Raw genomic sequence first — 12,234 nt, 5'->3', positions numbered from 1 at the left:
TGTCATGCATACATACTTATAGGATTCATTGGCCTCTTTTTGGAAAATTTTTAATTTTTTAATTGGAGTTGACATTTAATATTATTTAATATTAGTTTCAGATGTACAGCATAGTGGTTAGACATTTATATAATTTATGAAGTGATCCCCCCAATTAGTCTAGTACCCACCTGGCACTATACACAGTCATTACAATATTATTGCTTATATTCCCTATGTTATACTTCACATCCCTGTGATGATTTTGTAACTATCAATCAATTTGTACTTCTTAATTCCTTCACACTTTTCCCCCCTCTCTCCCAACCTCCCTCTCTTATCTGGCAATCATCAGTTTGGTTCTCTGTATCTATGAGTTTGTTTCTGATTTGTTTGTTCATTTATTTTGTTCTTTAGATTCCACTTATAAGTAAGATCATATGGTATTTATCTTTCTCTGTCTTATTTCACTCAGCATAATAACCTCTAGGTCCATCCATGTCCTTGCAAATGGATGAGTAATATTTTGTTTTTATGGCTGAATAGCATTCTATCGTATACATGTACCATCTCTTCTTTATCTAATTGTCTGTTGGTGGGCACTTAGGTTGCTTCCATATCTTGACTGTTATAAGTAGCACTGCAGTGAACATAAGGGTGCACAGATCTTTATAAATTAGTCTTTTGTTTTTCTTTGGATAAATACTCAGAGGCACAATTCCTGGGTCAAAAGTTAGTTCTATTTTCAATTTTTTGAGGGACCTCCAAACTGCTTTCCATAGTGGCTGTACCATTATTCAATCCCACTAACAGTGTACAAGGGTTTCTTTTTCTCCATATTCTTGCCAACACTTGTTTTTTGATTTACTGGTGATAACCATTCTCACAAGTGTGAGGTGATATCTCATTGTGGTTTTAATTTTTATTTTTCTGATGATTACTGACATTGAGCATCTTTTAGTTTGTATATTGGCCATTTGTATGTTCTCTTTGTGGTATTGTTATATGAGATCTTTATAAATTTTGAATATTAACCTCTTATTGGATGTATCGTTGACATCCAATGTATCATGAATGTATCACTGACATCTTCTCCCATTCAATTCTACTAGCCTCTTATTTTTTTCCTCTGTATTTTCTCTCCATGGAATTTATTTCTTTCTTAGAAATATATGTTCCCACCATAACTCTACTATGTAATTTATCAAGTCACTCCCCTCTTTCTGGGCCTCGGTGTTTTCATTTGTGAAACACGAGGTCAGTTGGGTTATATCAATGGCTAGGGAGACAGTGGGATGCCCAGACTTGTATTCTGCTTTAAGCATTTATATCAGATTTTGCTGATCCTATCATTGTGGTTATAGATGATGATGTTTAGATAAAATCTCTTGGAACAAAACTGTCCATGAACAGAGATAGAAGTGTAGCAGTCTGGCTTAAAATGATAAATTATCTTTATGTTATTTTCTGTCACATGATTCAATTTTCCATGTAACTTACGTTGGCCAAAGAAATGGAGGCAGAAGTAATTGTGGTTTAAGGTTTAAAATTAAGGCTAAATATTATGTGTTATTTTGACGTCTGCTAAAAACAGTAGGGCTTTGAATTGTCTAATTCCAAGTTTCTCTTCTCACTCTGCTTCCTTGGATAAGGTCCACTATCCAAACAATCTTCCTTATCAAAGGGACCAAGGGCAGTCTTTTTGCAGAGGGTTTCAATTAAATGCCAGGATTTGTATAAACTAGTCAGTTACAGGATTATTTAATTAATTATGGAATCAACTACATTATAATTCAAACAAGCCAATCATATCTTTGTGGAAACCAGGGGGAACCTTATCCTCTTGACACTGCAAAAGCTACCTCACACAGCCCCTGCTTATTCACTCTGTTTCTGAGTACAACTCACATGCAGAGTCCTTCTCCCGTGGGCAGTGGGTATATGTGACCAATAAACTGGTGTTAATTTCATCAATCTGGTGTCAGGTATTGAGTGTTTAGCCATTTCCATAACCCCAGAGCAGGAATCCATCTCTTACCAATAAGGTGAATATGAAACATGTAAAATTGTGATGTAAGACAATGTGTGTGGAAGCTTTAAAAGCCAATGAGTGGTTTTTCTCCCTTTCTTTTTTCTTTGAACATCACAATGTCCCAGATAGAGGCCGCTCCTTCAGCATGGAAGGCTGATTGAAGAGCCAAAACCAACTCTGACAGCTACAGAAGTGAGATACTAACTTTGGTTGGTATAAACCCTGAGATTTTGGAGCTGTTACCTCAGAATAATTTAGAATAACTTAGCATAACTTAGCCTAAGCTAAGTAGAGACAGATTCGGATTGGGGAGCAGAAACCAACAGCAAATAGAGTATGTAAGTACTGGAAAACTATAGAGAAGAGGAAGGAGATTGTTCTGGTTCTGCACCTAATGCAATTATTTTGTATTCATTATTTGTTTGATTTTAGTCTTTATCACAACCCTGTAGAACCAATAATTATCTCTCATCTTGGACAGGATTGAGAAACTTGCTTAGTGTCAAACAGTAGGGTAGGATTCTCAGCCTCAGCACTATCGACATTCTGAGCTGGATAGTTCTTCATCACAGTGGCATAAGGGGGAACATGCTTTCCTGTGCATTGTCGATTGGCCTCTTCCCAGGAGCATCTCCTCAGTCATGACAATTACAAATGCCTCCAGACACTGCCAAATGTTTCTTGGGGGATCAAACTGACCCTGGTTGAGAACCTCTGCAGTGGAGTCATAGACCTGAATCCAAAAACAAGTCCACCTGGTTCAAATGTCTATGTTCTTTCTCTCAGGCTCTGCAGACGACACTGAAGGTATGCAAGGAAGGAAGACATGGCCTCTTCTTGACCCAGCTTAAGGACGTACTGGTTAGTTCTGTGGATCAAGAAAGGAGTCAGATTCTTACATCCCTCAGCAACTTACCAGAACTGTCATCTCGCACTAAGCAGCACAGCTTGCTGTGTGTAAAAGCTCCATATCCTGTTACCAAATAGCTGAGCCATTCATCCCCACAGAAGATGTTCCCAATAAATTATAGGTCTGAGTGAGAGTGTGATGAGCCTAAAGAAGGGTCATGATGAGTCTCTCTTTACTGCTATTAAGAAAAATAAAACTGTGGTTAACCACATGGACCATAAGGGGAATAAATCAAGGAAACTTAAATATGTACTAGAAGGAATTTTTGAGGCCAGAAAATGCAGCACAAGCTTGCTCCTCTGCCAACCTGTTAAAAGACTCGTGCTTGACTCATGGTGAACTGTGTCCTATGGCTGGCAGCCAGGAGACTTTTGGTGAGCTTGTGGGCCTGAGAGGAACAAATGTGCACTGAGCAGACTTTTGCCTTCTCATTAAGGCACAGAAATAACGTTTCAGCTAGATAGGACTTAGGGAGGTAGGCTGAGACTCCAAACACTTCGGTCACTGCAAAATGGAATGGTCACATCTTCTTCAGGCTTTGAGGAGAAGTCTCACGACGCCATCAGTCTTTGGAATCTCACGATGGTGTCCTGTTCTGTTCTGTAGAGAAAAAAATTTTCCTTTCCTAAGCTATCTTATCAGTGCTGACGCACCCTTCTCCTTCTTCAGCTTCCGCTGAAACTCTGCTCTCCTTGGAGCAAATGCTTATGTGAAAGGAAAACAGTCCATGAGGACTGAGGAGAAAGATGACACTATATCTCCTACAGGACCCCTGCTTTTCATCACTCCAAGTGCCCCAGCTCCTATTCTACCTTCTTCCTTCAAACAACAAACAAATATCCTCAAGTAAAACATCACAGGCACACAGACCACAGGCGCCACCAGCATCAGGCAGTCTTTTAAACTTGAATCTTCTTTAGGTTCCATTAGACTTATCCTGGCTACAATTTTAACCTGCAGATCAAGAAAATGGATAACTACCCTTCCTCATTTTTCATATGCCTTCCTCCAAGTTGCTAAACTGAATGATTTTACATTTAAGGTTTCCATTCTTACTCATTTCACTGTAATTCACTTAGTTGAAAAGCTGGTGAGGGGATTGTTGCAAAGAATATTTACTTTGAAGAATAACTCAAATTCATTATTATGTGTGTATGTTGGGAATCTTTAAAAAGTAAGTCTCACATATAATCATGCATCACAATTTTATTTTTCCAAAAGAAAACAAGTAGCATTCTCTTGGGAATCGTTCAGTGCTTGTCAAAGGCTTTTAGGTAAACAGAGTCAAGATAGGGTGCCATATATAATGTTCCCACTGCAGCATCACAGCTGACAGCAAAATTCCTAGGTTGCTCAGCAATGTGTTGTTGATAGTTTGCACTTGGGTTAGCTGTTATTACTTAGATGTGTGCATACAAATGTACAGAATTTCAGCTGTCTCAAGTTCTCTGCTTTGAGGATATGTTTAATCCTCTTTAAGGATAAGTAATTTTTATTATTTTAGAGTCAATCTTCTCTAGTGTAATAGCTTCTATTCATGTGTGTGGCATTTGCTGTGGGTGAGCAGTGTGGGGTCTAGGCCGCTCTTGGTCAGAAGGGGTTTTCGAAGAGGTTCTTATTGCTTGAGCAGCCTTCTCCCTGGGATAAAAGAAAAGGAACATCTTCAGGCCTTGGAAATTTATCTCTGTTCAGTGCAACTGCACCAAACATATGGGTCTTTAAAGGATGCCTGAGGATCTAATGTGCTTGTCTGAGTGTTGAATATGCATGTGGTACATTTCTATGAGCCCTAGTTTTTAGAGGGTTCATAGAGTTTCTTTTTCTAATAGTTGAAAAACTTACTTGAGGGCTCCTTCTAATTTTTTGTTTGCTTGCCTGCTTTTTGTTTACTTTGTTGCTGTTGTTGTTGTTCTTTGTTTTAGAGTGACTTCTTCTGCTACCCTTGAATGCAAGTCATCTCTTTGACTTTCCTGCCACAATCATTTAAATAAAAGAAATTAAAAGAAGGAAGGGCCTTAGATTTATTTTTGCAGATTGGGTTCAGTGAGATCGAATGGTAGCACCTACGTCTATTGATCTATTTCATCAAATTTTTCCATGTCTACATAGCAAAAGTCTCTTAATAAAGAAAAGCCAATCCCTGTTTTTATTTTGTTTTTTGTTTGTTTGTTTATGTTTTAGCAATTTTACTGGCAATCTCAGTTTGACTATGTATGCAACAAATCAATCATATGGAAATCAATCACCAACATACCTTGCAAAATTTTTTTTTGCATATTTGTTTTGACCTGATTTTTTAATGCATCTCAATTTATTTTATTCAAGAACATTTTGATTATATTAAATGATGGCAAAATATATTTATAGCAAAGGATTATTCCCAAATTCCTTCCTTTCTGTCTCCTAATTTCTGGAGCAATAAAAGTGTGAGCTTAGGGAAATTTCTTGCTATAATTTTTTTTTTAATCCAAGTAAAACGAGTTTGTATTTCTTACTTCAAACATGGTTCACTGTCTCCATGAGACAAATCTTCTCTCCAGACACAGTTCTGATTGACATGCAATGGCCCTATACCATAGAATTCACATATCCAGAATTTAAAACAGTGTTTGGCAAAAAATAGTTTCTCAATAAATTTTTGTTGAAGAACTGAGATGTAGCTGATAAAATTATGACACTTCTTTAGCCATGAGAACAAAATTGAATTTTCTGAAATATGTTTAGATAACCTCGGAAGTATAGAAACTAATGGTTTGAGGAAAGATGAACAATTGAGAGCTTAACTTCTAATAACTCACCACCTTCCCCTTTCCCCTTTCATCATCCTAATTTCAGTTTTACCATTGTTATCATCTCAGAAAGTCATCTTAGGATCAAAGACAGGTGGAAATTCATTGTACATTAGTCATTATTTTTTTATTTAAATTGCATGAAATGCTTTCATTATTCTCTCAATTTACTCTGTTCACTTTAGTTGTATATATTAGTATATGCAGAGGAGAAAAAACAAACAAACCAGTAACTGCTTTCAGAGTTTTGCTATGATCACATTTCCATTACCCTAGTTTCCCTTTAAGGCTTTATGTTAATCAAACACTACGTTTTCCTACCACAAGCAGGTTAAGGGGGCAAACACTAATGAAAATTATATGTGAGTTGGTGTAGAATTGTTGTAGATTTGTTGAGTCAGTAATTGTCAAAATGCCTTAACAATTGTAAACTTCCCACCAAAAATATTCAAGGGCCATGATTTCTACTACCTGAAAATGTTATAAAACCATCATCCAGCTGAGCATTTGTTTTAGTGCATGAAAACAGACTAAATTACAGTGTTCTTTTTTTTTTAATTTTAAATTCAGTCAACTACAATAGTCAGCCTTATGACATAGTATGCACTTGAATGATTTTTGAGCAAGTATTGATTACAATAATGATTTTCTTAACCAGTTAAACTTGACTTCACAATACGAGTATTATTATGTGAGTTTTTCAAGAGTAGGACTTAGAACAAAAGTTCATAACATCATGCTATGTATTGAACACTCTTGGTAAAAGTTAAGTAAAGAGTAAATGTATTCATTGGAATCCACTACTTAGAATTTTTTGTTCGTTTTTGCTTTAAGAGTCAGAGAGTACTTTTTTATTTTATTTAATTAATTAATTAATTAATTTAGAGCACCGTGGTGAAGAAATGCATAAGATAATTTGGGATAAGAGGAACTCTCTTCTGGAAAGAGATGCTAATCTAGCTATCTGAAAGGATAATAACAAAATAGCCAGGCCAAGAAGAAAGGTGGTGTGCAGTGAGAAGGACCAGTGCTGACAAGAGCACCAGAAGTGAACCAGTATGATCAGAGCCAAGAACATAATTTATGGAGCACAGAACAAAATAAAAACATGGAGTTTCTAGTTCAAAAAGCAGAGTACTTTTTTAAACGACATAGCCTTTTTCTTGTGGGTACACAGATTCAATCAACAGATATTTATCCAGCATCTATTTTGTGCCATTGATTCTTCTATGCGTTGCAGATGTAGCAGAGAACATAACAGAGCAAAGTACCTATTGTCATCGAGCGGATGTGTAAGGCCTTGTAGGTCTTCACAGGGACTTCACATGAGTGATATGGAAAACCACTGGAGGATTTGAGAGAGTAGTTATTTAATTTGGTTTATGTTTCAAAAGAATACACTACTGTGTGGAAAATAAATATAGGAGGCGAGGGTTCAAAAAGGGAGACCAGTTGGGATGCCATTGCACTAATCCAGGGTTTGTCAATAGTGGATTTGCCTAGAAGGTTAGCAGTGAACATGGGCATAGGAGTTGAATTCTGGATAATCAGATCTTTGATTTTGAAGGCTCTACCTTCAAAGATCTGACTTATCCAGATGATAAGTCACTGGCTTTACTGATGAATTGGACATGTGGTATAAGAAAATAAGTAGAATCAAAGATGACACAAAGGATATTGGTCTGAGGAAAAGGAAAAACTGAGTTTTCCAAAAAAAAACTACAGGAGAAAAGAGAGTGAAAAGGAAGATGGAGACCTCAGTTTTGAACTTCTTGTGTTTGGGATGCTTGTTAGACAACAAGTATTACAGACAGCAAGACTTTTCTAGTTTATTCATTCACTAAAAGAATATTGGTTGAGCACCTACTACATGCTAGGCACTGGGCATATAGTAGAAAACAAAAATATATATGCCCTCTGCCCAAACATTGAGCTTCGGGCTAATCTGCAAGTCTGTCATTAAACAAACAATCATACAAATAAATGCAAAGTTATAACTATGAAAAGTGATATGAATGAAAAGTACATAATATAGGTAATGGAGCTTTGAGTTAGATCAAGAGATTAGGAAAAGCTCTTTTGAAGAAGTGAAGGTTGAGATGAGATCTTAAAAACAACAACTGAAACATATCATGTGCGAAATGAAAACATTTTGTGTGATGAACCACCAGCCCTTAATTAAAGCCAGTATCCAGGATGTGGTGGAAATTTAGGAATTTAGGATAATAGACGTTCCAAATACAGAAAATGGAAGCAAATGAGAAAACAAATGTTGTGAAAGTAGAACCTAGGAAATAGGAAATATGAGAAAGAAAGGACTTTGGGGTGAAATTTCAGACTTTTCTCCACTTCCAGTTCACTAGTTGCCCTTCAGTGCAGCAGAAAGAGCTAATTAGACCATCCACCAATGACTAAATGTTGAGTGTTTGTGTGAGTGAAATGATAACATCGCCAAGTCTTAAATTTTATACACATTGATTGGCAGTTTGTCTTAAATTTCCTTCCTTGTCATCTTTTATTACAAAAGATGGAATTTGCATTTTACTTGACATTCTGCAAATATAAGACAAGTCTTCACAAGAATATGTTTTTTAAAAAAGGCCAGAGTCAGCTTGTTTAGTGATTATTATTTACTGCAAGCACATTTCACTGTTATTTATTGTCTTTGCAAAACTGAATTTCAACCAAAAGAAATTAGAAAGGTAGGAATTGAAGAGGAACATCTTCTCTGTCTGCAAATGTAAGTATCTAGGAATGAGGAGAGTAAAAGATCTTGAAGAAATCCAGGATGAGTTAGAAATTCTGTCAGCTTCTTGGTCCTTTATGAGTTCCAGTAAACATAGAATGAGAGAGAGAGAGGGAGGAAGGGAGGGAGAGAAATGGAAACAGTATTAGATAGCGTGGAAGCATTTCTATTATTCTTAAGATTTCTTGCCAACTGCTGGCACCGTTTCCAGATAACTGTAAGGAAGTGTAAGGAAGGCATAACTGATTCTGCAGTCAGTGATTATCACTATGAATTTAAAACATCAAGACTCTATTGATTCCCTGAAGCTACAGCTTCTCTACATAAATAGTGGGTTGAGCGTTAGCTGAAAAAGAAATAGACTCCATGATGACAATGGGAAATTTCTGTCAATCCTGGGCCTCTCTGCCCACACGTTTGTCTGTTCCTTGCCCTTCTTTTACTCTACTCTGTAACAGTGGCAGACTGACCACTGCCTTCTACTGGGAAAACAGTCTTAGACTTCTCTGGTCTGGCACTTTTTATGGGGCAGTCATCCTACTGGTGTTGCTGCCAGCCTCTTTCTTCCCACCCCAGAATTAAATTTAAATAATAAGAAATACTAAAATGTATACAAACGAACTTGTGCAGTTGTTCTGCATTTTTTATGTTTTACTTACTTTTGGTCCAGAAAACTATGAAATTAGTTACAGGCCTTCTGTTGGCCTTAACCTCAGGGCACTAAGGATTAAACAGGCTGGAGATTTACATATCTGACTACCAGGAAAAGCCCAGAGTCAGCTGATTTACCAAAGGCTCTTGAAGAAATACCCTGGGGGATTAATTTATCTTAAGATGAGATTGAATTTGAAGTTTTTCTTCTTATTCGACTTTGAAAATACTCTCTCTCTCTCTCTCTATATATATATATGACCATTTATTGTTCCATCATTTCTGAGTTTCTTATTCTCAAAGCAGATATCTATAACATCTAAATAGAGTTTAAAGTGCCTTCATACATTGCATCAACTTTAAAATTAAACCTCTAATACAACTATAAAATGTCTTACCTTGTTTTTTAACCACTAGAGATTTTTGTTGTTGCTTTAAAAAAAAAAAAAAACAAGACACAACTTAGGAGAGTTTAGAAGACCTGTTCTCTTCAATAACAATTGGAGCACTTTTGTAGGCTTATGTAGCTATTGTTAAAGACTATTTTACACACAATAAGTTTTTATTCATTTTTCCCTCATCACTTATCTTCTTACTCCATTGATAGTTCTGGTAAAATCTTATTCTTAAAGTCTTCTGTATGCTAAACACTCAGAATTTTGTGTTGCAGATAAATGGCTTCTGTGCAGTGGATGTGGTCTTGGTTACACAACAGACAAAAAAAAGACATTCAGAAAACCACACACATCAGGGAACAATACTTCCAGGAGTGAAGTTGGTAGTTTTCTCCAAAGAGTTGGATACTTGAGATAGATTCAAGTTCAGTCAGCAACTGCAGTCCCAATTCTTCAGCATTCCAAGGACATTCTGAGATAGGATTATCAGATTTCCTACAGTGAGGGGTTCATGTCTGCTTGTTACCTGATTATCTGTGACCGAAACAAGCTTAAATAATCAGTCTGATACTCAATTTTATACAAATAATTTTAAAAATTTACCCACAGATCTATCAGTTAATACCATAAAGAAGAGACCATTTGTGGGCTTGTTCCACAGAGGAAAGCCTCCTAACTTCAGTGATAAACTATAAGCCGATATTGGTAAAAGTGTAAAACATCCTCTGAAAGTCTCCTTTGATCAAGTGGTCAGTTTCTATAAATCGAAATACTCACAATAGTATGTGGCATGCATGAGGAAGAAGACCGTTCTAGTTCTAAAGAAGAAAAATTCTGAAAGTTAGATTCTGAATATCTATGTTTTTATGGCATTTGTTACCTGGTTATTTGTATTTCCCCTTTGAGTTATTAAATTACTACGACTTCCCTTAATTCTCCCTCATGGTGATCACAGAAAAGATATCTAAATTTACTTACCTGGAGACTTAAGGTTTATCTTAGACACAGTATTTCTACTGATATCTGAATTGCAAAGTTGAGCCTGTCTTTGGGCACAGACCATGCAAGGCGGTCACATAATGTCATACAGAGGCTGATAGAATATCAGAACCTAATACGTCAGCACTAAAAAGTATCTAAGGTATTAATTCATCTCTACCTTGAAAGGAACAAATAAATAGACTTGACCACCCAAATAAATAGACTTGACCACCCAAATAAATGATGGACTTCCCTTTCTCTCACTTATTTAGTACTTTTCTTATGTATTGGTCACGTAGCACATCTAACAACCTGTTGGATGTTCTTCATCTGCATTTCTCATTTTCGCAGCTACAAAATAAACTTCCCCTGGGCCAGAACTGTATCTTACTCAACTCTATCCAATGTTGGATTTTTAATAGGCTCAATTCTCATTTTCACAACTTACATGTGTACCCAAGTTACATCTTGGAATTTGACTTCTGCTCAGGTAAAAAACCAGCTCACTGAGCAGCTGTAGCAATTAGATAAGATCAAATAAAAGGAAAAGCACTTTACAAACCAATGTACAGATGGTAGTCATTACTATTACTGAGTGTTGATGGATAGTTCATTAATTGAAGGGTTGGGAGATAAACAATCTCAAAAGAGGTGTTTGTGACACAGGGAGCAAAGCTTTGGGCATAAGATTGGCAATTTGACCTGTAATGTCTGCACTAAATGCTGCCCCCTGCCCTTTGATTTGACCACAGTTTCAACTCTAAACTATGATGGAGCTTTTTCTTGGCAGCAAAACCTACTCCTGGTGCTACAGCTAGAATGGAAAGAAGTCAATTTCCATTGTGTTCATTCTTGGCATAAAAGACCTCAGTCTGTGATTCTTTCTTATTCATTTTGCCAGAATGATGCCAGAATTCAGGGTGAGCAACCAAATCATTAAAGGCATTTCATAATTTCCAGAGAAACTTTTGGACTGGTTTATCCTCAACTGGTAAATTTATTGTTTCTACTGGTTAAATCATATTCTTGGCCAAAGTAGCTGTGAATATTCCCAATTGTCCTATTTTTCTACAAAGTCTTCCTGGGCCGGTCCAGCCTCCCCACGGAGCCTCTCAGAGACAGAAGACAGCCAGGTTATTTCTACTTTTTGAGTATATGGTGACATAATAATGTATAATAATATAAAAAAAATGAAGAAATGCAAAACAGGATTATAAAAATGTTGCAGGATATTTTCAAAGTCTATATTTAATAAATTAATCTTTTTACCACAAGATAATATGATGCTATATAATTACTTATTAGATTATTATTGGATTTGTTTTTTAACTCTTGTTCGTAATTTGTTTAAGAAAGTTTATGTTACATTATCTAGCCAGTGATATGGGAGAACAAGTCAGCTGGGAGTTTATCTGGGACATTTCCCTTTTCTGTCTTTGAATGTTAACTTCGGCATTCAGCTATCTTGAAGTGTTCGAGGAATTTGAACTAAGGGAAAAGCTATATATCCCTGAGGATGGCAGAGAGGAAACAGACTGCTGAATTATCCAACTTCAACAGATACTTCATGTTATTTTTTAGCCCTATTCCGATCTTTCTGTGCTTTTTATAGATGGGAGAGGAGGAGCGAGAACCCTGGAAACAGCATTCTCCATACTCCCTTGCCAGCTGGTATCTGGTAGCTTCTGTCAGTCACAATGCACTTGCCCAAGACTGGATGGAGGGAAGAAAGAAGACAGAAATCATTCTTT

The sequence above is a fragment of the Pteropus vampyrus genome, unplaced genomic scaffold, assembly GCF_000151845.1.
Source record: "Pteropus vampyrus isolate Shadow unplaced genomic scaffold, Pvam_2.0 Scaffold136, whole genome shotgun sequence".
NCBI classification, from domain to species: Eukaryota; Metazoa; Chordata; class Mammalia; order Chiroptera; family Pteropodidae; genus Pteropus; species Pteropus vampyrus.
The sequence above is the reverse complement of the archived record's forward strand: the minus strand, read 5'-3'. Positions refer to the sequence as shown.